The sequence below is a fragment of the Phoca vitulina genome, unplaced genomic scaffold (genome assembly GCF_004348235.1).
Source record: "Phoca vitulina isolate PV1807 unplaced genomic scaffold, GSC_HSeal_1.0 scaffold11, whole genome shotgun sequence".
In the NCBI taxonomy this organism is placed as follows: Eukaryota; Metazoa; Chordata; class Mammalia; order Carnivora; family Phocidae; genus Phoca; species Phoca vitulina.
The window spans coordinates 32,367,654-32,394,540 of record NW_022589714.1 but is presented as its reverse complement, the minus strand read 5'-3'; positions in this window follow the sequence as shown (position 1 = coordinate 32,394,540).

The following is a 26,887-nucleotide window of genomic DNA, read 5'->3' as shown; positions in this document are numbered from 1 at the left end:
ACCCCCCAAACCACAAGGTCTAAACTATAAAACCCAAACAAAAAGGTAGCTTAAAAAAATGATCCAAGCTATTCTTTACATTTACAGGTTCTACTTCCCCCTTTTTTAAATGAACGGAGCAGATAATATTCTTTGTATTGTTAAATTAAGAACGTGAGGATATTAGAATAGTCAGAATACAAATAACTATTTAAATGGGAGGACAAGATTATTATGGGATCCAGATGCCTTTCAGTTGTTTGGATTAACTAATTCCCACAAGTCACCAGGTGTAAGAAGAAGATGTAAGATGTGGTGGAATGGGAAGCATGTCTACATCAGCTCTACTGTGGGTCTGTGAGCTTGCTCATGTGGAGAGAAAGCCCTAGAGAACAAGGCATGGGTTTCCTTTTTAAGCCAAAATCTCTTGATGTGAAAGAGCATCCTGACCTCTGACACAGATCTCATATTTCTACAGTATGATGTGTAAACATATGTTATATAAATATAAACATATTTGCATAAACTAGCTCTACACAGTGTGGTTCTGGGACCAAGAGGAAGCCCCCCCAAAAATCCCCTCGCCCTCCAGGGATTTGCAGTCTACTGGGAGAGGCAAGACTTGGAGGCTCTCACTGATATTTGGAAATCCAGGCTGTTCATCTTTCAGGCCAGAAAAAGAGCCTTAAGCCACATGGTCTGCATAAGATGAATGGCAGGCTGGAACGGTGGAGGAATGCTTCATGGAAGTGCCTTCCAGTGTAAAGAGTAGACTCGGAATAGACCAAGAAGAGCAAAGAAAGTGATCAAGGCGAGTGGCAGGGGATGGTGATGTAGTGACTGCTGACGGATAAAGTCCTGAAATCAAGTTCCCTTTATCACAGCATTTTCATCCACCTGAAAGTGAATCTCCTCTCCCCGCTGCTTTGCTAAAGCTAGCCAGACTGCTTGCTTCTGCTAAACTCTCTGACCAGTTACGGCAGATTTCTCCTAGGATGAAAACGAGAATGCCCGTGCCTCCCCTCCGAGTGAGACCAGAGATCCAAGTGAGAATAAAGTCAAAGTGGAGGTTTTCACCTTGAACCTCCTTGATATACCTCCACGCGCTCACCATAAACCTGTACCCCTCCGGGGATCACCAAGGAGTCCTAAGGGTTCCTGGATCTCACAGTCTCTCCAGCTTCTCCAAGTGTTTGATCTCTAACCTGTATGCGACTCTATCAATTTGAAAAAAGAAAAACCGGAAATGAAAACAACAACAAAATTTCTTTTACAATCCTGTTGTTCAGCCTGATACAAAAGTTACTCTTTTTCTCCTGCTGTGCTACTGTTTTCCATTCTTTTCCTCTCTTCTATAATAAGTGCCCTTTGTAGACTAGAAAGCACATTCCCGCGCGCGTGCGCGCACATGCACCCCCACCCCCCAAAAAATTTGGATTCTGCCCTTTCTAATTACAAATCACCACCTGTGGTAAAATTATTGAAAAACAGATGAGCTTTTCATTCCAGCAATAGCCTTAAAACAAGCAGCAGTTCCAACTGCCAGTGTGATGTATAGACACCACGGAGGGCAGATGAGGGATTAATTAGGTCTGCCTTTACACATTGCTAGGGGAGCACTTCTGTAGAGGTGATTGAGAACTAGAAAGAGTGGCATTAGTCTTCATTGTTGGTTAAAGGCAACAAAAATAAAGATGCAATTGAGTTGACAAAGCTTCAAGGTATGTGGCTGAGTCATTTGGAGGTGTCAAAATGATCAAACTATAATTAATTAGCTAAAGTGCTACATTTAATCCCTCAACTTTAATGAAGAATTCTGAATCCAGCAACTAATAGGGAAGGAGGTACCATTGGTTTCTGATATTTGTTAGGTTGGGGGAGGGCAGTCGTTGGGGGAGAATAAAATTTTTCTCCGGCTATAATGATCAACACCCCCTGCTTTTAATCTTATTGTCATTTCCCTTTCTCTTATAGAACAGTGGTGGTGTTCTCTGCATTTCTATGAGGGGGGAAGATTATAGGCATACTGCACTCCCTGAAGTCTGTCAAGTCTTTTTTTTTTTTTTTTTTTTATAAGAAGGAATTCTTGCTTTTTTTTTTAGATTTTTTTTTTTTATTTATTCATTCGAGACACAGAGATACAGAGAGAGAGAACATGAGCAGGGGGAGAAGCAGAGGGAGGGGGAGAAGCAGGCTCCCTGCTGAGCAGGGAGCCCGATGCGGGGCTCGATCCCAGGACCTAGGATCATGACCTGAGCCGAAGGCAGACGCTCAACCATCTGAGCCACCCAGGAGCCCCCTGTCAAGTCTTTTTAAGGAGGCCTAGAACACGGACTGGGTGGAGGGCGTCTTGGCTTTTGACCACTTGCAGATTGCTTGTACGATTTTCTTCCAAATAGTGGGTCTATTTTAGAGCTTCAGGAATGTAGCTCTGGGCCACAAAATCATAAATAATCCTTAATTATAATCAGGAAACATTAATTGAACGTCTACTATGTGTAGAGTATTGCTTCCTTATCTCTAAAAATACTTACATATGGGACAAGCACATGATGCAAAATATTGCCTATAAAGATGATGATTTCATTTTTTTTCCTGTTGTCTGTCAATTTTTTGCCCACATTATTATTTTATAAATTGGTTTCTGAGCCCCAAGGGAGCAGGAAACAGGTCTGTGTTGTTCTCTTTGTATGGACCCTAACTTGAGCCCCTAATGGTTCCTTGATGAGGCTCATGATTCGACCAGCTCTAAGTGAAGGCAGAACAGAAATGTATTAATATTTAGCATTATAATGAATTGGCTATAAATTAGCAGACTTCCTCCCTACTATTATGTAGACCTCGTGTTTATTAGCTATAATTTAGTACTGGTTACCATTTTTCATAGTCTCAACTGTCATCTAATACAGAGTTGATGCAAAAATAGTGTTCGCTCTCTTTTTAAGGATCTGTATTAAAAATCATTGTTTTAGTAGCTTTAAATATAAGTCACTATTAAAAGGAAGGAACTGTACCGTGTTGGTAATTATGCCTGGGACAAGTATTAACTCAAATATATTCATTAGTTAATTAAGTAGTTTAGATATTTATTCTCTACAAATATTTTCTTGCCTAGAGTAATAACATAAAGTAGTGTAATCAGAAAGGAGTTCCTTCTTTTCTTCTTCTCTCAACAAGTAAAATGTAGAAGTTATGCATTTAGTATCTGAAAAGTGGAAATTGTCTCTTGGAGAAGAGATATTTATTGCCAGAAAAATGTAGGGATTCTGTCCTTACTGTCAAAGAAATAAATGTTTCTAATTAAGAATGTTCCCAAAGAGAAATCACTGGGACGTTAAATAAAGAGCAGTCTTCCCATTTCTTTACTCTTCTTCCTGATCCTACACATTAGCCTTGCTCCAGTCCCCAAGATTTCTTAAGATATGATCTGTCTGTCACAGAGTTATCTATTTACTTGTTCCTTTTAATATTTGCACTTGAACTGCTCATGTCCATGTAATAATTATCTATCTTCAATATTAAGTCCCTTAAGGACTGGGATGGGGTTCCTAAAAATTATCAACTGGAAAATGTCACAAAAGTAAGCAAAAGTTTTAACTAAGATGTGAATGCAGGGCAGTGTTCTGTGATCCTTCCACATACCTTGCACCCTCGTCAGTGGTTTCCTTTGCTCATGTGACCAAAACAAGCCCAGGGCTACAAATAACCTCAAGCACTTCATGGTGATCAAGGTGGTGAAGGCTCCTTAAGAGCAGAATGCAGTTAACATATCACCACATACTTAAACAACATTGACAGGTAACAGTGGAGAGAACGTGTGCTTCAGAACATCACCCAACTTACTTTCATTCCACATCTCTGATCTGATGAAATAATGCACTAGACACTGAGCTGCTATTTAAACCAATAACCATTGTTGTTAATAACATGTTACATTTAAATGTCATTTTTATATTTTCGGAATGCTTTCATAGACCATCACATTTGATCCTCAAACCAACTCTATAAGATAATTGATAGTACTCTGTTTTACAGATCACTCAGAAATAACCCACGCAATTTCTCTTAGCTGTTGTATTAACTAAGGGCAGTCGCTCATCTTCTTTCCATCTCTGTTGAAAGCAAGTTTGGGAGTAAACATCTTGCCTTATTTAAATCCCAAGCGCAACTTCCTTTTATAGTTGTTATCAAAACTATTGTTTGAGCGAAAAGTGTTAGAGTGAAAAAGATTTGTGAAATCTTGAGGTGTTTACAATGTATGTGTTGCTGCTCTTTTATTTGGACAAGCAGAGGAGTTTGGCTATGACTCTAACTTGTACGTGGCTGCAAATCCAAATAATGTCTTCTCTGCCCAGGGAGAGCTCCAGCCACCTTTTGGGGACTCCTTCGCAGTCTCAATATGGTTGTCTTTGATTCAAAAAAAGGAGCTTATACTATTTACTATTCGTGAACAGCAATATGCACTGGTGGCGTTTGGAATTGGGGGTGGTGGGGCTGGGAAATGCTGATTTCTAGATTCCGGTATGCAGAGCAAGGAAAAGACATTGGAGAGGAATGGCTGATCAGTTCATTCCAAATCCCAGAGAAGCTCCCACAGAAGGAAAGTCTCATCGTGGAAGCAACGGGGTGCCCTTAGTTGATGCTGAAGTGATAAACACACCTCATTCTCTTGCAAGGAGTGAGTGACTGGCAAATGACAGGGAGGAAGGGAATCTTTCAGGGATCTTTCAACAAATGGGCAGAAAATATTTTAATCATGCTCGTCTTTCTTGTCTCCTTCATCCTCTCTTCCTACCATCCTATTTCTGCTTTCCTTTCCCCAGACTATGAGCACAGGCAAAGTGGGGAAGTCTAAAGGCATGAATTCCCAAATGTATTATTCCTCAGACTCAGATATCTAAGTCTGGTTCTTAAGAAAAATGTGAGATGGTAAGGACAACCGTGAGTGTACTGTTTCAGCGCATAGCACAAAAGCAGGGGGGAAAAAAGTAACATATTTCCGTAGTTGACATGTAATAACACACACCTGAAGACGTTTGGGCAGACTGCCAAAGTATCTGACAGAGTTACCTGGTAATGGAGGGTATTTGCAAGACATGGCTTACATTTACCTCCCTACATATGGTTCAGAACAGTGCCTGTATTTGGGAGGTGCACAGTGCGGGCAGCAATCCAGTCCAGTTTAACCAGTTTCATATTCTCGCTCAGATGGTGTGGTTGGGTCATTTATCTTTTTCTTCCCCCTGAGTTATGGAGGCTGTTGTGCAATAATTTTCTTTGCATATTTGCAGCACTTTTCTGTTATTATCTTGACATATTGACTCATAATAAGGTTTAAGTGCCAGTCAATCATAAAAGAACACTGAATCTATTTATTGTCTTAGAGTTTTGAAAGTACACGGCTTTGTTTGTGAGGCAGACATCCTTTATGTCTCTGATTTCCTCCTCTCCGGCTCCAGCTGTTATGCTATGGCTCTGAGTTACTACTTCCTATTGCAGGGATGTTCCTTTGTGGCTGGATTTCTGCTACGCCCATTTTTTTTTTCCTGGATTTTTCTTGAAAATTGCTCTATATGATTTTTTTTAAAATCAACCACTGGATGCATGTTATTGTGTGTTCCATCTGGAAGATGTCAAAGATCAGTAGACTTAGAACCTCAAAAACTCAAATGAAACCAAATACTCGTACCCCAGTTTCTGTTTCTCAAACCCAACATATCTATCCATAGCTCCACACAGGGGTTGGAGACCAGAAAGACGAATACTCGTTACAGATAACTTGAAAGTTAAGTAAACTCAGCACAAAGTGCAGCTCCCTTTCTCTCTGGGGAAGGGCCAACTACTCATCTTCCATTGGTGTTCTCTTCCCAGCTTAAAGAGGGCAGTGGGGCTCTCAGTTGGACTGATGTGGCCACCCTGGGCTACATTTCACAATGTCTGGAGACATTTTCTTGTGACAAGTGAAACTATGCTGTTTGTACCTGGTGATTGTATCTGGAGATCAAGGATTCTATTGACTATCCTAAGAAGCACAGAACAGCCCCTAAAAGAAGCATTATCCTCCTCAAAGTGTCCAAAATGTCAAAGTCGAAAAACCTTGCTCTAGATCTAGAAGTATGAAAATAAGAATTTAAGTGGGGCGCCTGGGTGGCTCAGTCGTTAAGCGTCTGACTTCGGCTCAGGTCATGATCCCAGGGTCCTGGGATTGAGTCCCACATCAGGCTCCCTCCTCGGCGGGAAGCCTGCTCTCCCTCTCCCACTCCCACTGCTTGTGTTCCTGCTCTCGCTATCTCTGTCTCTGTCAAATAAATAAATAAAATCTTTAAAAAAAAAAAAATTTAAGTGATCAAGGGAGACCTGCATTAATCTTCCATAAGATTTTCTTTTATCCATGCAGTGTTGATTGATGAGTCATTGCAGTTACTAACATGGGTGTATATGTTTGGGAGATGGGCTAGAGGTGACAAACAGGCCGAGTCCAGAAAGACACTGAACATGGGTTGTCAAGTCATCTCCAGTCACCCTCTCAAAGTTGATTTTTCCCCAGTAGTCTCTTTAAAAAAACAAACAAAAAAAGTCAATCTCAAAAATAGCTTCAGTTTCTTTGTTCCTCCTAACTAAAGGCTTTCTTAGGCATATTCAAAGTATTTTGGTTTGCCCTGTCCATCTTGGACATCCCTCCACGTAAGTCGTAAGTCAGGTAGGCATCTTCACTTTATTCAGAAGTGAGGTTGTGATGATAAAGAGCTGACACCACATAGTATGCTTTTACTGATTATGTAGATACGATCAATAAAAAATAAGTTCAGGGGCACCTGGGTGGCTCAGTCGTTAAGCGTCTGCCTTCGGCTCAGGTCATGATCCCAGGGTCCTGGGATCGAGCCCCACATCGGGCTTGCAACTCGGCAGGAAACCTGCTTCTCCCTCCCCCACTACCCTGCTTGTGTTCCCTCTCTCTCTGTCTCTTTCTCTCTGTCAAATAAATAAATAAAATCTTAAAAAAAAAAAAGTTCAAATTTCAGGACCGCTGGAGTGAGTGAATAAGCAATACCAAGCTTATAATGCTTCCGGCGATGGTGAAAGGTAATTTGCTAGTAAAGTGTCTACCGTTGACTGCATAGATGCTGCGTACCAGGCACTGTATCGGGTTCTTTTATTTATTTTCTTCAATCCGCACTACGCTTTGAGGTAGTCTCTCTCTCTATTGTGGGTGAGGAGGCTGGGGCTCAGGAAGGGGAAGCCCCCTGCAGAAGGACACACAGCTGGGAAGAGCAGAGATGCATTTCAGATCTTACCCTGGTGACCCCCAAGCCTGTGTGGGTCTGCTGTCAGAGATCTCGGATGTGCCTTTGCTGGGGCATGGAGAGGTGGGGTGACACTAGCCTAATCAGAGAGTAAAAAGCTGCCTGCCGACGAGAGCTCAGAGTTCTCAGTAAAAGAATTACAGACTCACAGAGCTACTAGGTGCTTCGGACCTTTTTTCCCTAAACCTTTTATATTACAGATAAAGAAATCGGTCCAGGGAGGAAACCGTGGTGCGTATTTGGCCTTGCCCCCAGATCCTTTGTCTTCCTATTTGTGCCACCAGATTAGCGCCCGGGAGTGGGGTAAACAAGTCCCTGGGGAGACAGCCTCTCTCCCTGTCCATGCTGGAGCAGGAAAATTCAGCCCGCTCTTTTTGCTGATGTCCCTGCTTTGCATTTCAGGGAAGTGGAGCCTTTTCTCTGGCATTGCCTTGCTCTCCACTTAGACAAAGCCCCAGTTTATTTACCTTTAGGACATAATACAAAGCAGTCAGTTTTGTAGGAGAAACACATACTTTGCAGACTTGTTTTTCCTCCCTTCTCAACTTCGTGGGTTAAAACTCACTCAGTGCTAAATCATAATACCGATGGCTTAGGATTAATTGTGATGTTTATTTTGGTACATTTGCCTGAGGATCTGATGTGTGTTTTCACAAGTCTAACAAATAATTTTACCTAGAAATACCAGACACTGTTCAGCGCCCACCCACCCCCCCCAACCCCGGCCCGTTAGCCACGGTTGGATTTGAACCAGTGACCTAGAGGTGAGAGGCCGCTCATCACATTACCGCTGCCCCAGGCCATGGAGTTCACTTGCTGGCTGTTTCTTTAATGTAATTGCCAACAGCAAGATCAGCAGTGGGAATTCTCCCCAGTACGTAGATCCTAAGGTCTCAGAAATTCAGCATTTGCGAGCTCTTCTTTTTGCTTTGGAGTTTGGACCTATTAACGAGCCACATTGCTAGAGAAACTGCAGAGGGATAAAGGATGGTGTACGTTCGGCACTGTTCTCCTAGAGAAGGAGTAGGCTATCAGGTTATAACCATCTGATTTCCTGTCAGGCTGGTTGATGGCTCAAGTCACCAATGCCCATGTGAAAGGAAATATTCGAGAGCATTAATGATTTGCCGGTACCAAGAGATGCGATGAACAGTTTAAAAATACTGCCCCTCGATGGGAGAAAATGTATTTCTATTAAGGGACCAGAATTGTGCTACGCTTGTTGGAATTTTTGCTTGTGCACAGGAATTTAGCTCGAGGTCTATGTCTGTCACTAAAATTGACAACTGCCCGTGGCTCTGCACAATTGAAACGTAGATCTTAAATTTCACATCATTATCCAAATAAAATATATCTGCCAAGGGGGACTGGTATTACACAGTTAGAGAACTGTGATACCAGTTGTCTGATTAACATATTGAGAGGAATATAAGAATTTCTCACCTATTTTCCAGAGGGAGGCTGGCTGGGGAGCTCCTGTTAAATGGACTAATTGATCAGGTTCCCCGTGCTGAGTACAGAGATGCCCAGCAATAAGCCTGGCTGGTCGAGGCAGGGTTTTCCTGTGATATGTAATATGTGTAACGGAAGAAAAAAGGGACAGAGCACAAACCAGATCCTGAATCCTAGCTCCTAAAAGAGAAAGATGGGAAACCATTAGCTCCTGATGACCTGGTTCCTTGCTCTGGGGCCTCAGATTTACTCAGCATTGTTCAGAAGGAAGACACTCACCTGAACTTTCCCTTCTCAAAGCCCTTTCATTAGCTCCAACATCCTCCTAACTCTGACTTCGGAGTAGTCATGAAAAATGCCAAAGTCATGGAATACGTTTAAAAAAAAATACTTCTCTAATTTAATAAAAAAAAAAAAAAGAGGAAGGGAGTTGTTTACTCTAAAAGATATATGGTAGCAGGAGGGGAAGAATGAAGGGGGGGAAATCGGAGGGGGAGACGAACCATGAAAGACTATGGACTCTGAGAAACGAACTGAGGGTTCTAGAGGGGAGGGGGGTGGGGGGATGGGTTAGCCTGGTGATGGGTATTAAAGAGGGCATGTACTGAATGGAGCACTGGGTGTTATACGCAAACAGTGAATCATGGAACACGACATCAAAAACTAATGATGTATTGTATGGTGATTAACATAACATAATAATAATTAAAAAATAAATAAATAAATAAATAAAAAGATACATGGTAGCAGTCATTAGCAGGGGTGTTTTCTCTACTTGCTCTGTGTGAGGTCACGTGTTTTTTGGCTTGGCTCTCAAACGAGGCTCTCATGGGCAGGTTAATCCCAAATGTACGGAACTTGTAGGTTTAGATCACAGCATGTAAGAGAATCTCAGTTGAATTTGGCTTTTCAAACTGGAAGTAACCTTAGTGATCAGTATTGGTGCAGTTTTTCATTGTTCCAGGTGAGAAAACTGGGGCCAGAGTTGAAATGACTTATCTCCTAATGAGCTAATGACATTTATAATGAGCTTGAAAATCTAAAGACTGGCAGATAACTGCTATAATTATCCCCACTGCATCCGAGATCTGTTCTGCGGTAGTGTAGCCTTGCAGAGGGTTTGCAGAAGTGCCATCCCAGGATAATTTAATGGCTCACAGTCTCTTCTTATACTTACTGGTGTATTTATGGCATTTCATTCAAAATAGTCCAAATGCCAATCTTACAACAGTGGTTAAACTCATGTCCCACTCACCAGTTTTGTGTAACCAGGTTACTATGGTTTAGATCTTGGTCTTTTACATGGTGGTGTGTGCAGTTGGGGTTTCAAAATGTAAGGATGCGAATTCCAATCCAGCTTTCTCGTAAAGTTACTGTGAGACTAGAGACAAGTCACGCTGTCTCTCTCTGCTTCGGCTTCTTGACAGGAAGTACAGTTTCTCATGTACTTCTCTGAATTGTACTGAGCAAAGATGAGCAAACATTCTTACATGAGCTACCATGACTTCAAAGAAGAAGGCATACACGGATAAAGAATACTTCAGATTGGGCGCCTGGGTGGCTCAGTCGTTAAGCATCTGCCTTTGGTTCAGGTCATGGTCCCGGGGTCCTGGGATCGAGTCCCACATCAGGCTCCCTGCTCTGCGGGAAGCCTACTTCTCCCTCTCCCACTCCCCCTGCTTGTGTTCCCTCTCTCGCTGTGTCTCTCTCTGTCAAATAAATAAATAAAATCTTTAAAAAAAAATAAGTAAATAAATAAAAAATTAAAAAAAAAAAGAATACTTTGGATTGGATCAGTCTATTCCTCCTGAGTCTCAGTTTTCTATCTGAAATATGTGAAGAGAACAATCCCATTGCCTCAGGTTAATGTCCAGGATTAGATGAGAAATAAATAAAGCTAAAGCACTTGGCACACTGACCAACACCTGGGAATACTCTAGTATCCTTTCTGCCTTACCAATCACTCCTACTTTTTCTGGATTTCAATACAATGCATTATCAATACCCTTAACGTATGACATATTTTTTAGTATATCTTGTATTGCAGTTAGGGGTTAATCCCTTAAAATCCTAACCAGATTGTAGATTCTGGAGAAATCTAGAATTTGATCTCATACACATTTGTTTCTTTACAGAATCAAGCATGATGCCTTACTCATATACATGTCCAATACAGTCTTTCTTGATTTGCCAGTGAATAGAAAGATAGATTCAGGCTTATTGAATAGTAGTCTTCTAGGTAGTAATATTACAGATGAAGGATTAACTGAAGAGTTCTACTTTGGATTGTATTAACTACAATATCGGATTTTATGTTAGTATCAAAAACCGAGGAGGAATTTTTCTCCATACCATACCTAATAGGCCATGAGGTAGAAAGGGGTTGGCAAATTATGGCCCGTGGGCAGGATCCCTTCTGTTTTTATAAATAAAGTTTTATTGTAACACAACAACACCCATTTGTTTACATATTGTCCCTGGCTTCTTTCACACTGCAACGGCAGGGTTGAGTAGTTCAGGCAGATAGCACATGGCCCACAAAGACTGAAATACTCTCTGGACCTTTTCTGAAACTTTGCTGAGCTAGGCTAGACTGGACTAGATAAACTATACTGTGCTATACTGGAGTTTCTTGCTGCCATTGAGGAAAAGAATGTAACGAAACCAGTGAAGAAGTCATACTAGTAGCTTTTTATTTTCTTGTGGTTGATTCAAATGAGTTAAGATTAATGTTTATCAAAGGACGCCTGGCTGGCTAAGTTAGAGCATGTGACTCTTGATCTTGGGGTTGTAAATTCAAGCCCCACATTGTGTGTAGCGATTACTTAAAAATAAAATTAAAGAAAGAAAGATTAATGTTTATCAATTTGTCCTTTAAAGGTGACTATAAAATAAAATCTATATATTCAAGCACATATTGGAATTTATCGTTAGATATTCCAGTTTTCTTTATAGCCAGACAAGCCATAAGGTAAAAGGAACAAGCATATCATGATCTCTTGGGATTCACAAATCACCTTAGGTATGAGTTTATATCCATGTCCCATTCTGCTACCTATTCCACAATTACATTACACCACCACATCTATATGCATGGGGTGAAATCAGATACAACCGAACATTTGAATTGCTTTCTCTTGCCAGGAATCCTTAAGACAGTCTTGGATTCCAGGATCCACGTCCCAATTCCCGCTATTCATAGGATTAGATGGAAGGAGTTTGTTAAATTGGGCCAATAAAACAGATTCTGTACACAAGCACAGCCTTTGTTTACTCTGCAAGCTCACTGATTGTCATTTTTGTTGTTGCTACAACCTTGGGAATTGTATTTCTCCCTGGAGAAATGTTGGAAGGGTCGGGGCTTCCAGAGTTAAGAAAAAAACAGAGAAAGTGAGAAATGAGAGAGAACTCCAATCCCCTGGGCATTCTATTTACTTTGCCTTAAAAAAAAATTTACACTGGTCTTTACTGAAATTCATCAGCACTTTTTGAAATCATAAAGTGTGTTACCCTGTTAGGGACCCAAAGAATTTTATAGTACATACAACTTCCCTGTGGGTCTTAAATTTAGTCTCATCAGTATTCATCATTCCTCTGAAGAACAAACAAAAATACAGTCCCACTGGGAAGACAGAAAATCTCAAGCATTGAATTGGACTCCTTTTGTTCTTTTACTCTTTCCTTCCCTTGAATCCATAACCCAGCTCTGTCAAAGTAAAACAACTAGCAAGTGACATGAAACAAAGCATCAGCCATTCAAAATTTCCCTAGGAAAAGGAAAGTAGTGGGATTGGGAACAATATTGAACTCTTTTCCAGAAAGCCTTAAAAATATTTTTTAAAGACACACCATCAAGATGGATGAGAAAGAAAGGGCAAAAATGAACAAGAGAAACAAGCAACAAGTCAAGGATTTGAAATAGTTATACATTTACCTATTGGCAATTAATTTTGGCAACACTATCTGACTATCAAGTACATTTCCTCTGAGGGTTACTAAAGACAGAGAGAGGAAGAGAGGAAGACACCTGACTTACCATGGACGAAGGGTAAAGAGTTTGGCAATGCACTAGCTTGCCCTGCCAATAAATTAATTGAAAGATGGAAGGAAGAGGAGTCCAGAACAACCAATTCCCTTTCTCTGCTTGTGTCTGAACAGGAGTCATTTCCCCAGATCATTCACCTGCAATTGAAGACCCTAAGAGAGCTTGCATCATCCTCTGGGCCTCCCCCATCCCTCACACCCAACACCAGTTGGGTGAGGGACTGAGTTGGATAGACCTGGAATGACTCAAGAACTCATTTTAGCCCATCTTTCCTTCAGAATTCTTAGGTTACTATTTAATTTTCTAAGACATCTTGGGGAAATTACCTTCCTTGATTGACTAATTTATAATTTTAATGAACTGGATTTGTTCAAAGATTTATTTTTAATTTTTATAGTCTTTCACTGCAGATGCTATATCTCCTTCTCTTATCTGATGTAGAACCAGAAGCCCTGTGAGGAATATCTCTAGCACTGGAAAGGGGAGAGAAAGATGGTTCTAGTTGGGGTCCTCATGTTCCTCACAGCATAAACTAAATATTCCAGCGTGGTCCAGAAACACCATTAGAATGCTAGGGTTGCAAGGACACTTTGACTTCATATAATTCAACTTACCAACCCAGTTTCTACCATAGCTTTTTGTTCACACATTATAGGAAGTCAAGTTAACGTCTGTCAGTGGTAAGTACCATGAGTATTACTTGGTGTGATGGAAAGCATAGTGGATGGGGACTCAGATGATCTGGGATCAAATCCTAACTTTGGCACTTAAAGTTATAGGATGGTAAATTTATCTTGAATTTTCTGAGCCTGAATTTCCTAATCTATAAAGTGGTGATAACAATCTCTTTTCTATCTACTGCTTACGGTTACCACATGGATAGTACGAAGAAATGAATGATGTAAAGGCAGTTTGTAACCTCTAGGTGGGCTGCCACATAAAAACAAGGGCTTATTCCATTTCTTTTTATAGAGGGGCACGGCATAGTGAACAAGGAATTGGGGAAAGTGAGTCATGACTTTTATATAGGATACCATCCATGAGCACAGATTGCTGTCTCTTTCAGACAGAAACTAAGTATTTTGTGCTCTTTACTTGGGAATGGGTGTGGGAGGAAAAGAGGGTCAGAAGCATTATAAAATTAATTTCCTTAAGGCCTCGTCTGATAATTCCAACCTTGATATACCAAAAAATTCTGTTTTATTTTGTACCCCTCAGGAAAACAATTAGATCTTTCTCAATCTTATCTCAGAAATATTTATCTTATCTTGTACCTGACTTATTTTAAATCTGTTTAAGTGTAGGATTTATATTCTGCAACAGCTTCCACTGTGTATAAAACTGCAGTATCTCACACTGGAGAAAGCAATGAATATAGTCAATGACACAGTCATATAAAACTAAGCCGAATTCAGAGATTATGCTACTCTTTTCACAAAACTTTTCTTTAGAAAAATGTCCTAGAAATTGTACATTAATTTCCAATAAAATATAAAAATTATGAAAACTGTAGATAAAATTGGATTAAGACATTGAAGAGCTGGCATGAACAGAGACATAAAATATATATTCACTGAGACACATTGCCCAATTAATTAAATGTTGCTTTTTTTTTTTGTTATCGGAAAAATTAGGCCTCTGAGTCCTGTATTTATTCTGAAATGAATGTTGCATAAGAGAAAAACTTTCTGACTTACTCACAGCTCTGATCTGTGCTACAAGCATCTGAATGAACTAGGGAACTTCTAGGACTCTGGTCTGGCTTGATAATGAAGCTAACATCAAATGTTAGGCTTTGAGTCAACTCTCAAGTTTCCCCATCATAGCAACAGGAAGCACAGCTTCCCAGGAAAAATGGAAGAATTTTGGATATGTGATAAAACCATCAACAGACTTGAAATCAGCTAAGTAAATTTATGGTTTTATTTGTTCTGAAAAATTTTGAAGTTTTTAGTTAATACAGAACACCAAACATAGAAAACCACCAACACTTTGGGATGACTAAACCAGCCATGATGCTCCAACTGCAGTTATCTTCTGAGAGAGGCACTGTGGCCACATCCATGTAACCTGGGCCTCCAGAACACCTTGAGTCCATCACCAGTAATCTGTCTTCACTCTACTGCTTGTTTTATGACACAATTTATAAACCCATTAATCTGGTGGAGAGAATGCCTAGCTCAGAAACCTGAGTACAGAGTATTCCTTTAGTGAGTTTCAGGTCGAGTGCTCATAAAATTAAAGCTACATAGTCTTTCCCTCATCTCCATTCAGGTAGCAGAGCAACAGTAAACTGATCGGAATGGTTTGTCTCAATTGAGTTGGATTTTGAGTTTGAACCCTGATAAGCCATCCGTAACATTAAGACTTTGTATTAAAAAAATAATTCTGCATATTTTTAAGCATGTAGAAATTCACAGAGGAACTAGGAAGGCTCTAAGTAATGTTTAGCCAAGAATTCTGCTTGCCCTTGCATCTGTTAATTGTGTGAAGCTGGCTTCAAGATCTAAGTTATTACAGTCAAACAACAGCCTATGAGGTCTTATCTCCAGCTAAATCAAGTGCATGATAAAGGAATGGGCATAGTTATTTTCCTGGAAAGGGCATGTTCAAAAAAAAAAAAAAGAATGCTATGTGATACATGTGATATAGTTTTAATTTATGCTGTGTCAGGAGGCAACAAGTGTAATAATAAGCTTACTACCATATACTCAGCTCCCACTCATTATCTTTTATGGGGACTTTGAATTCATTACCCTGAGAACTAGAGACTTTTATTACCATTTTAAAGATGAGTAAACAGTAGGTTAGAGAGGTTAAATAACATCTTCAAGTTTATCCAGCTTGTGGATGGTTAAGTTAGGGGTCAAAGAAAGAATAAGAGGCTTAAAAGTTCAATGACAATTTACCAGGAACCAACTTCCCTGAACACAAAATTTGAATTCCCTCACATCTTACTTTACTTTCATTTCATTTCAGCTTTTCCACTTTACTCTCTTATTCACTCAGGGGTTCTGAGCATCAGCTCTGTCTTTCACTGAGCTAGACTGAGAAGATTGAGAAGAGAAAAAAAAATTTGCTCCTCCAAAATTGAGTTTGGTGGGAAGTCAAACATACAAACTATTGGTGATATATAGGAGAACTCTACTTAGCCTTTGAAATCATAATCCCAATTCTCCCATATACCAAGAAAATACAGGAAATGGAATAGCTGTGTGGGGCAAATTGATTAGCTGTTTCTGCTGACTCTGTCTAGAGTTCAGGGTATGGCTTGACCATCAAGTGTCTAGAGCTTAAAAGAGCATGGCCTTAGGCCAGGAAGTGATGAACTGGAGAGGGAATTTCTTCATATTTCCTGACAGATGATGTAACAGACAGATCCTTGAGCCCAGCAGCTCCCAGTGGCAGTGAGCAAATTGCCCCATAAAACTCTTCCATATGATAACTTCATCAGGTATCATCAGAGAGGATTGTCTTAGGTGAATCAAGATGCGTGCTCTTAGCGTCATCCAAAAACGTTATGCTCGTCAAAGGTAGAAGTAATGGAGGAAACAAGTTATTTTCTATGTCCTTGATATTGGACCTCTCCAGTATTCTTTAGGAACATTTTAGTGGTGGCATGCATACTATCAAACCCTAAGTTAATTTTTGTTTCCGATAAGGTTCTGGCAGAGGTAGGGGAGAAAAACTCTTGGGGAGGAAGGTAGGTTTTGGCGTTACCAAGGAACCTGGGTTAACTTTAAGCCCTGTAGGGGTAGAACTATGCTGTTCTTGTTCGTCATTCCATCCACAAAATGTGGCACAATACCAGACCCATGCAAGCCATATAATATACACTGGTTACACGAAGAAGCCATTTAATCTAATGTGACAATACTTTTCTAATTTGTCCTAGTCAAAACAACCCATTAATATACTGTTTTATTTTTAATGTCAGGAATCCTTTTAGGCAGATGCGAAACCGATAATGTTTAGAGTAGAAAAAATAAAAGTCAAGTGTCAGCAATAAATCAATTGGTTCTGAAATCAACTCCTCATGAAACTCTTCCATTTTTACACATAATGTAAATATTTATTTCACAACCCAATGTGAAATAAGCCCCTTAAAATTTTCTCATTTCTTTAAAGAACTGAACCCAGACTTATTTGGGGTATTTATTAAAAGTGAGGTTTTACCTTGATTCACATCAAAATCGTGGCACCAGAAGATAGCTGTTACATTGTCCTTCATAGACTAATGCCACTAGGATTATTGTTTATTTTGATTGGAATGGACTTGTTATTAGAAACAATATTTTCTCTCATACCAATTACATGCAACCACTTCCTTTTGAGAGACAAAATAAGGTGCTGTCAGGAAGACCCATGAGTTCCTATTCTCCTGTCTTTTTGTCTCACAGTCATGATAAAAAATCTCATTTAGCTGTGTGCTTTCACGATTGTGTGTCTCCTTTCCCTGTTTTCTAGTTGTTACTGCTGACATTTCCTTTCTCCCGTTTGGGCTGTTCTAGCCCCCGGAAACCTTTTCCCCACAACTTCAGATTAAACTGGCTTCCTTCTTTCAAATGGAGCTCCCATGTCCACCATAACAATCAGCAAAAGACGCCCCCAAAGCGTGCTGTTCGTCCCCGAAACCCAAGAGCTTGCATGCTACCTGCCAGCATTCCTAAAAATAGCTCTTAGCGTCATCCACACCGTCAACAACCCGCCCAGCGCCAGACACCCACAGCAACAGTCTCACTAACGGGTGAAATCCTGGAACACTGAATTATCTTGAAAGCGAATGGTAATTAAACACTCTTCCTAACCCTGGGAAGCTGGGGCAGGGAAGGAAAGAAAGCTAGGGATTGGAATCCATTATGTGGCCGAGGCTTCTGCCCGGTCGATTTAAGCAGATTGAAGCCTAGGCACATGACCGCCTCAGGTGAGGGAGCGCAGTGTTCCTGTGGGGTTATCAACCCGGCCAGGCCTTGAAGGCAAAGCAAAGCCCTTCCACTGGGAAGTTCTTCCTAAGTGCTTGCATGGCATCCACAGGATTATCCCACCCCACTCACACATCATCTGGCTTTAAACTTCAGGCCCTCTGGCAAAGAAGAGACGAAAACGTTCTATTTGAGCCCTCCTCCCTCTTATCCCATGGTCCTGCCTTTCCCTGTCCTGTCTCCTAGCAGCCGCTGGCTGAGTCCTGCCCTTCTCTGCCAAGCACCAGGCTGGATTAGCTTCAAGCCAATAGCTGGGGGTCAGGATTAAGAGGCCAGTGTGCACTTTAATACAAGCTGCCTATAATTAATGGCATTATTAATAGCTTGACTGAAAAATTCATTAAAAAATCCATTAAAAATAAATACCCTTTTACAAAAGGCATTGCCTTGGGTAAGAAAAACAGAAAAAAAGATAAAGGAAAATTGATTGGTGGCTTTCAGTTCACAGAAAGACAGACCATAGTTCAAACTGATTAAAATTGAACATTTTAGATTAAGTACCCTTGCCAAAATATTCTCTGTAGTTACCCAATATGAAAATATTACGATGGGTCACATATTTTTTCTTTTTTTTTTTTATGTATCAAGAGTCGGGATATAAGACATACAGGTAGTTGCTTGAAATAACTTTCTTCAAGTGAACATTCTTGACCTTCAGGAATAGTAGAACATCCCCTGAAATGCTGGTTAATTGTATCTGATTAACTCAGATACAATGGATCTGTTGAGAGGTGGATTATTTCCCCCACAAACTCAGGACATGTTTAGCAACCTGACTAACGTCTGTGTGAGCACAGATCCTTCTTCTTTTTCTTTCTTCTCTTTCTCTCTTTTTTTTCTTTTGCATTCATCCCACAGCTCTCCTCCTCCGTATATCTGGCTCTGTAACTTGGAATCGATCTTATTGAGTTTTGCCTCAGCCCAAGTAAACAGTGTTGATGGTGATTGGAATGTCTGTGGTTTGGATGTCTGCTCCGAGAAAAGTGGAGATGGGAAAGGCAAAGTGCTGGTGGGTGTGCAGTCTCCCTCTGCCTTCTCCTCTGTAAAGATTTGTTTGTGTTGATACTAAATCTGATCTTTTGGGTCAACTTTGCTCTGGGTCTAATCTGCTCATTGGTGTGAGATGATCATTGTCTTCCAGAAGTACAGGCGACCATGCCCTCTCAGAAAAAGACCCCATTCATGAGCGTATTTGCTTGAAGAGAGCTTTTATTCACTTCACCTGTTATGTTGTGCCTATAGGAGCACAAAGCCAAGTGGAGATTAGGCAATTATCTGGTTAATAGGATCAACATAGACAAGAAGTTCATTCAATAGGCATTTCTGACTGCACACCATGCACAGCTCAGCAGCCTTCGATGCGAAAAGAGGCACAGGGTGAGGAGGAAACATGCTGCTGCTTAATTCGTAACATGATAAAGGAAATGAGACATAAACACAGCCGACTACTGGCGCACGGTTTATAAGCTAGGGCAGAATTATGTGGGATCCTGTGCATTAAAGTTGAGAATAGAACAAGTTAAAAATTATAGGAAGTGGTTGAGCCTGGGTAAATTTCTGGGAAAAGGCAAATCAAGGTCTATGTATATTCAGAGATCTCCAATTCACCACCTTTAAACCAAATAATTTCAGACACTGTATGGTTTTTTTCACCTTTTAAAATGCGTTAAATCCCTTTTGTGGCTACTCCAGTAAGTTCCCATATTTTTTACTGAAGATTATATTGAATTCCTGGAAATACTGAGAAACTTGTTTTTATCTGGGATTCACGAAGTTACCCACAGATGTTATGTTAAGATTCTGGCATTGTTCAAGCTCTCACTCTTCCCTCCTTAATCGCTACATGGTACTTGCAAAGGTCTTCAAAGTTACCAGTGCGGAGTAATAGATCTTCACCAAGCAGTGGGCTCCCCAGTAGAGAGATACTGATAAGAAATGTCCTTGCTCTATTGATTGCCACCTTTTTCTTTTTCTTTTTTTTTTTGCTAATAAAATATGGCCCTAATTAGGAAAGTGCTGAACAATTTCCCAAGTGCGAAGTGTTGGGCTACCCGACTACCCAGCGTTCACATTCTCTTCCATCTTTTTCTATAACTTTGACTCATGGTGAATAATTCCCTAATGTGCAGCATTTGCACTTTTGTGAGGTTCTGAAACATAACAATAGATTCTTCGGGCTGAGGCTCTGTTGCCTACTACTCCTGGACATATAGTCCCCAGCGGGTAGCTTTTCACCACTAAGTTAATATGCAAACATGCACCACTGGTTGAAAAATTTTTAATTATGTTGGTTGGTTCTTTTGTTCATGTATACCAAACACATTTCACTAACAATTTAACTAATTCTGATGGACTCTAACAGTTGTGTTAACATGCATTGAAGAAAGGCTGCATCTGGGTGATCTAAACAGAGGGATAAGAAAGGAAGTGAGGGCCCCAAATGACAGAAATCCTGCAGGAATGAAGCAGAATGGACAATGAAAGGCCCTACGGGGGATTATATCACTGCCTTAAGCCTTCCTCTAGCACCTGGCAGGTCCTTCTTCAGGTAGATTTGGAGTGGCAGGAGATATTGGTTTTAGAAAGGAAGGTTTTGGCAGTTAGGAAAACAAGGTCTAGCAAAGACAACCATGGTTATTAATTCTCATTTTTTTCCAATATTGTAACTCTGATGTCTGGATTGCTGGGACAGTAGCCAAATTTCAAGTATTTGGTGACCAACTTCTACCAAAGAGGAATCAAGTAAGTACAGAGTAGGATGGAAGGAATGTACCTGAGATGCAGAGAAAAATTGGCAAGGATTAGGAAGTGAAAAGAGAAGTTTCAATAACGCCATCATTGACCCTTCCCATCTCCACCAAGGTCAAGCAAAGCCTGGCGTGGAGGATTTAGACAGCTATCAGTTCAGATTCTGGATCATTCATGGTAGTGTCTAGCTCTTAAGGTTGGAGTGTAAGAGTGATATTGATGGTAGTACTTTTCCCAAAGTTACACACGCCTCAGGTCATTGGATGGTAGCAAGTACATTAAGAACTTTAATCTGTTCCTAATAACCAAATGGAAGCCAATGATGAAGGTATGTTTTAAATCCAACCAAGTACTGAGAATCATTGCTTTGAGTCTTGTGTTGGTGGGGGCTGCCATTGTTCAAAAGACTATTTACTGAATTTTGTGTAATAAAGTGAACAGATTTGGGGGTTGTTAATTGTAAAACCTACTCAGTTTCATTAAAAAGTAACTGCCAAAAATGTTTCATGCACAAAATGCTAATTTTAATACTCTCCTGTGTGACATGCTCATGGAAGAACATAGGGAAATAATTCAAACCTCTCCTCGGAAAGGTGTATTGGAAGGCATATAAGTGAGGGTGCATTTTTGTTGGGAATTGTTTGAGAATTCCTTGTGACAAAAGTTTTTGGAAATTCTTTGTTTAAAAAAAAAAAATAAAGCCCTGCTACATGCAAAGAAGTTCTTCGCCATGATAACTACTGTGTTCACAGTAGTAAGACTAGAGTCTGGCATAAAGTTCCTGCTCAAAAGGTATTTCCCGAATATGTGAATAAATACTTCCGTGTAGTAGGACACCCAGGTTGATAAACATTGTTCTATGAGCCATCGGAGTTCCTAGCTAGTAAAAACCATTCAATTTGTTGATAAAATGGATGAATGGTCACTTGTTACAGACAAGATATATGATCTTATGTGGTTTGTGAACCACCAAATCTGAGTCGTGTCTTAAAACAAGAGAATTTGGAGGATGACACCAGCAGTCTGACATGGAATGTGGAGCTTTTGGGATATAAGATGGCTCTTTGGATTGCACCATTCTATTAGAATGCTTCTGATTCTCAGATGAGTTAATCATATATTTTTCGTATTTGTTATCTCCTTCAAGGTTAGAGCTGGTGTATGGCAGGGGGCAGGGCATCTTCATGGAAAAAGTACCATACAGTTACCATTTCTCAAGCAGAGACTCTATAAACGGGGTAGAGTACTGCCTACCTTGCACAATGTTACAGGTCTTGATTAAGCTTCTCTCCCCCTAACCCTATTCCCCTGTGTTAATTCCCAAAATTCACAGTAAGAGTTCCAGTCTTTTTTCATATTCTTAAATATCATGTATACAATTTGCATTCTTTACACACAGATGTTATCAGTCATTTATTCTTTAGTATGAACTAAAATCTAATATTTAAATGAACCTTTTTGGAATGAGAAGGAAAATGGAGAGATGAGGGGGAGAGAGAAAGCATATGGGTGCAGGGAACCTGCAAGGGGCATCATTGAAAGGAGGAAAAGTATATGATGGAGAAGTGAAAAGACAGAATTCTGAAACCCGGCACTTTCCCTCCAGTAGGGAAAGTGAAAGATACGTTGGCATACTGAAGAAACTAAATTAACTAAATTAACTCTTCAAAATCTAGGTGTCCTTCAGCCTATGGCTTTGGTTTTCTTTTTTTTTTAGGACTCCAAAGAAGTCCAAGCAAATATCTCAACACTTCTTTTTGCTTGTGCTGAAAATTTCAGAGCACCCTTCTGGACAGAATCCTGGGCCCTGTATATCTCAGCTCAAGGAGACTGGGCTAGGGAAAAGCCGGGAAAGGCTCTACCTGAAGCTAGACATGCTTTCTCCTCCTGGATGGTTCACCTCCAGCATAGAATTCCTAAGGGGCTGTTTACAATACATCAGTGAGCAGTTCTTTTTCTCATTGATTTCCGTCATCTTAAACCGGAGCTTCATACCAGGCCTGTGTATCAGCAGCACAATCACATACACATAGGCAATATCTAGTGCCAAGGGGGCTTGGAATGATCAAACCAGCACTGGGAGTCCAAAAAGCTAATATCAAAGAAGTAACTCCTAACTCTTGGATTTAACAGGGAATGTCATCCAAAAGAGAGAAAAAAACAATAAAATGGTAGTATATGGCAACTGCCAAATGAACAAAGCAAACGTTAAATGGAGTGCGATGTGGTGAAAGGGAGTGAGGCATCCTGGTTTGGGTTCCAGAACTGTTTTCCTCAGAGATGCATTTATGTGGCTGCAGTAAAAAAAAAAATACCTTCCTGAGCATTGGGAAAATATTGCATATTCCAAGGGAGAACACATTTTTCTTTCATCCAGGTAAAATGTACTTCAATTGACTCTGAAGAAGCTATCCACATACCTTTGTAAGTTCAGAATTTGATTGTAGAGAATTCTTCTTAAAGTCAGTGGGCAAAAACTAGGAGTAGGGTATGGAAATATCTGTCTACAGAAGTCAGTTGTTGCAGGATGTGACAGGTGATTACACACAGGTGGGACAACCTGACTTGTGGCCTTGAGGGTTAGTCAGCCATGTCTTGATGTGGAGTTGGGGGTGAAGAAGGATGGAGGACATTTTTAGGAGTTTACAAAACCTGATTTTTCCAGGCATTGGGGAGGCACCAATATATGATACCTTTGTGAATGAAAAGAATTCAGTTCACATGTAAAGAAAGTGAGCTTTTAATTTTTGACTCATTGGAACAATCAGGACATGTATTTATTGGGGACTCCCAGAAGATGAACAGAAGACACATGCCCAGGGAGTTGGCAAGAGCTTCTAAGGAAACAAGAAAGAGCACCATCTTGACTTAAACATGCTGAGACAAGAGGAGGAGGCCAAGAATGTTGACTTTCAAGTGAAACCAAGCCAGAAAACTTCAGAAATATGAATTGAATAAACACCGCTTGAAGGAAGAGAGCAAACTTTCTTCTAATCATTTCAAAACTGGTTATGAAGTTGCTTTTGGAGAACGTAGAGGACTACTTTTTTCTCGAAGTGTGAACTTTCCAGAGAATGGTCCTAAGGAGGTGGTACTAAGGCACAGGATGTCCAGAATGGCTCATGGAGCGAACAGTTTTGCTGCATTTTGTTTAGGCAGCGCATCATTCAGCTGTCCGCCTTCCTCTCTCTAATCGACTCTGCTCCGCTCTGCACTTGCCAGACAGACACATCAGTTCTGATGGCATGTGCCCTGCTCTGTATGCAAAAGATATCCATGAGTATTAACTAAGTTTGCAGGAGGAATTAGGATCTGTAATAAATGCTTTAGCAAAGAGGCTTTGGGGAATAAAAATGTGTCTTCAGGCAAAATTCTCATAAACTAGACATCATCTTTGATTTACAGTTTATAGTATTTTCTTCACTGTATCCAATATCCCCAGCTTGAGGGCTCTTGTTCCATGTGGCATGATTGACTGCCCAAGGTGGGAGGGTAGTTCTGGGTGCTGAAGTTAAGTCAATGGAATTAGAAATGGAAGAAAACGCAAAACAAGCAGAATTTTAGATTTTTGTTTGTTTGGGTTTGGGGTCTGGTTTGGTTTTTTTTTTTGCTTTTTGGGTTTTAGGTTTTGTGGGGTTTTTTTCTGTATTTTTAGTAGTTAGGAAAAAAAATCTTTGTCTACTAAGCAGGAAAACATTTTAAAAACTTGACTGCTATTTTAGAAAAGGTGATCTCCTCCAATCTCTTTGATATTAGACACAAGATGGAGACCATAATTGGGAACGTGTGCTATCATATTTTGTACTGTGTATATCAGAGACTCATTTACCTAGACCATTCAAACACGGAAAAGAGACTCCTTGAGTATAGATGTAGGATGGACCTTCTATCTCCCTCAGTCTTCCATCAGATTTGAAGAATGAACAGAAAAGGAGAGGAAATGACACATGATTAAACTGAATTTACTATCAGTTCTGCACAAGGCACTATGCTGGGCACATTGGCAGGCTGTGAGAACCAAGTAATTTAATGACATAGAGTGGAAATCAGACCAATATCTTATAAATATACAAAGGGAGCTAGCAATCATTAATTAATAACACACAGAGATGACAAAAAAGGAATCATAAATATTTGAAAGAAAATTTTACCTTTTTTGAGCCACACATATATTTAGCATATAAGACCATCAGAATAATGACCTTAAAGACAAAAGAATATTCTTCTACCGAACCAGACCCATGAAATGGATACGAAAATAGTTGGAATACATATTTAGGGCTATCACTTTGGCAAATGAGTGCATAAGTACACATGATTTATGAGTTCCTTAGTATTTGTTTACTCAAAGAGATGGTCAAAAACATCTCTGAACATATTTCACATTAATCATTTTAATGTTATTGTTATTAAGCAATTTATAAACTGATATATAGTTCAAGAGTAGGTCCCAAAATAAAGATCTTGTCCCTCTTTTTCACACCTCAAAAGTTATTTATAATTGGCTAAGGCCATGGGAAAACACATGATTATTTCTAACAAGATGTTCTTGTGTCTGTAGGATATAAGCAATATATGGGGAAAAAAAAAAGAAAAGGAAAGATAGAGAATGTGCTGAAATAGTAGTATTCTATGAAATCAAAGGTTCTTTCATGAAACCAATAAATGGTCTGTGGAGCTATCAGGCAGTACTTGGGAATTTTGAGAGGTATACTCCAATAGCATGAGTTAATACAGATGGGCAGAACCAAATAGTTCCATAAGGGAATTGCATAAGCTCCCTACCCCGCCCTCCTGCCCCCTCCCACTGAAGGCTGAAAAATTTTTATGGTAGCTTTGCACCATGTTTTGAAAGGACTTATGTGACTTTAGTATGTCTATTGGTTCCAGATTATCATCTCCATTTCTGGATTTGAGTTTTGTCATCTCTAAAAAATGTTCATGAATTCCTGGGGAAAATCCCTGCTCTCACGAAATCTGGGTTTTCCATAAAGTGGATACACCAATACCCTGACCAAAACTTCATATCCATTTCTTCAGAGGCTACTTCCTGAGGAGACGATGTTTTTAACTTCCTTTTTCCAACTACATTTGAAAGGACCACATATGAGACACTGTGTATATTCACATTCAGCATTTACTCTTTTCACCACTTCATATGTTTTTACATCTCTCAGCTGCATTATGTCTTTTGTCTCAATCACTGGGCCACAAGTATTCTCTATTTTAATGAAAATCTTGACAATATCAAGAAAAAACAACATAATCTGTAGGAAACCTGAGTGAGTTAAATGTCACTCAACAGAAAATTTAACACCATGATTTCAAAAAATGTATAGGGCTAAAAGTAATCAAAGTAAATATTAAAATCTAGGAGGGGGGAAGAAAACAAAATTCTTACTTTTCATTTTCCACATCCTGTGGTAATGACTCAGATGGATGCTATTAAGATTTTGCCCACTGATTCATTTTGGTGTGAGGTTGGGGAGGGTATATGCAAGAAATAGGAGATGTCAGGTAAAGAAGATAAAGCCTAGTGGGATGGAAACATGTTGGAGTGGGCATGTGGGCTTTAGTGTGTGCTTGGGCTTAGGATACACGAAACCTTTGGAAACAAACGTACGTAGTCATCTGTAAGCCTAAGAGAAACTGGCCTCTAAGCAGCTCATTTTCAAATCGTTTTCTAACCCCGTTATTTTTGTGGGAGGTTAAAGTGAAGAATAAGAAAGCCTTATTAGATCGTACGGATGCACCAAACTCCTCTGCTTTTACCCATGTGGTCTCCTTTTCAGCAGGAACTATGAGGAATCTCTCCTTCCTGCCGCATGGGGACAGGGCTCCAGGAACAGACACCAAAGCTGGTGACGGTGTGTGCTTGTGGGGATAGGTTCCCTCCATGTCTTCCTATAAGCGTTATGATATAACCAGCAGAGAAAAGTACAAGAATGATGGGGGTTCTAAATAATAATATAAGACCATATGTAGAAATTAGAAAAATGTGCAAGATTTCTGCATTTGTATCTGGATGTGGGTGAATCCTGGTCTCTTTGACCCCTTCAGCTCTTCCCCACCAATGGCCCCTGAAAACCACCACAACTTAGCAAAAAAAAAAAAAAAGCAAACTCTATAAAGATTTTCTTTTTCCCTTCCTAAAATTAGTCCATCTCAGGACTTTTCAAGAATCTATAGAACTTTCTTCCCCCGGACTCCCAGTTGAGCCCTAAAAATAAAGACAGACAGAGTTAAGGATATGATTCTGGTCTTTCCGAGCTGGCTTTTGGCCTACGTGCAGCAGCTGATTTTGCGAAGTTGGCGTCAATAAAGGAGGTGCCCTCCCTGTTTGTATTGTGTGGGTGTGCTAATCTACCACCCATGTC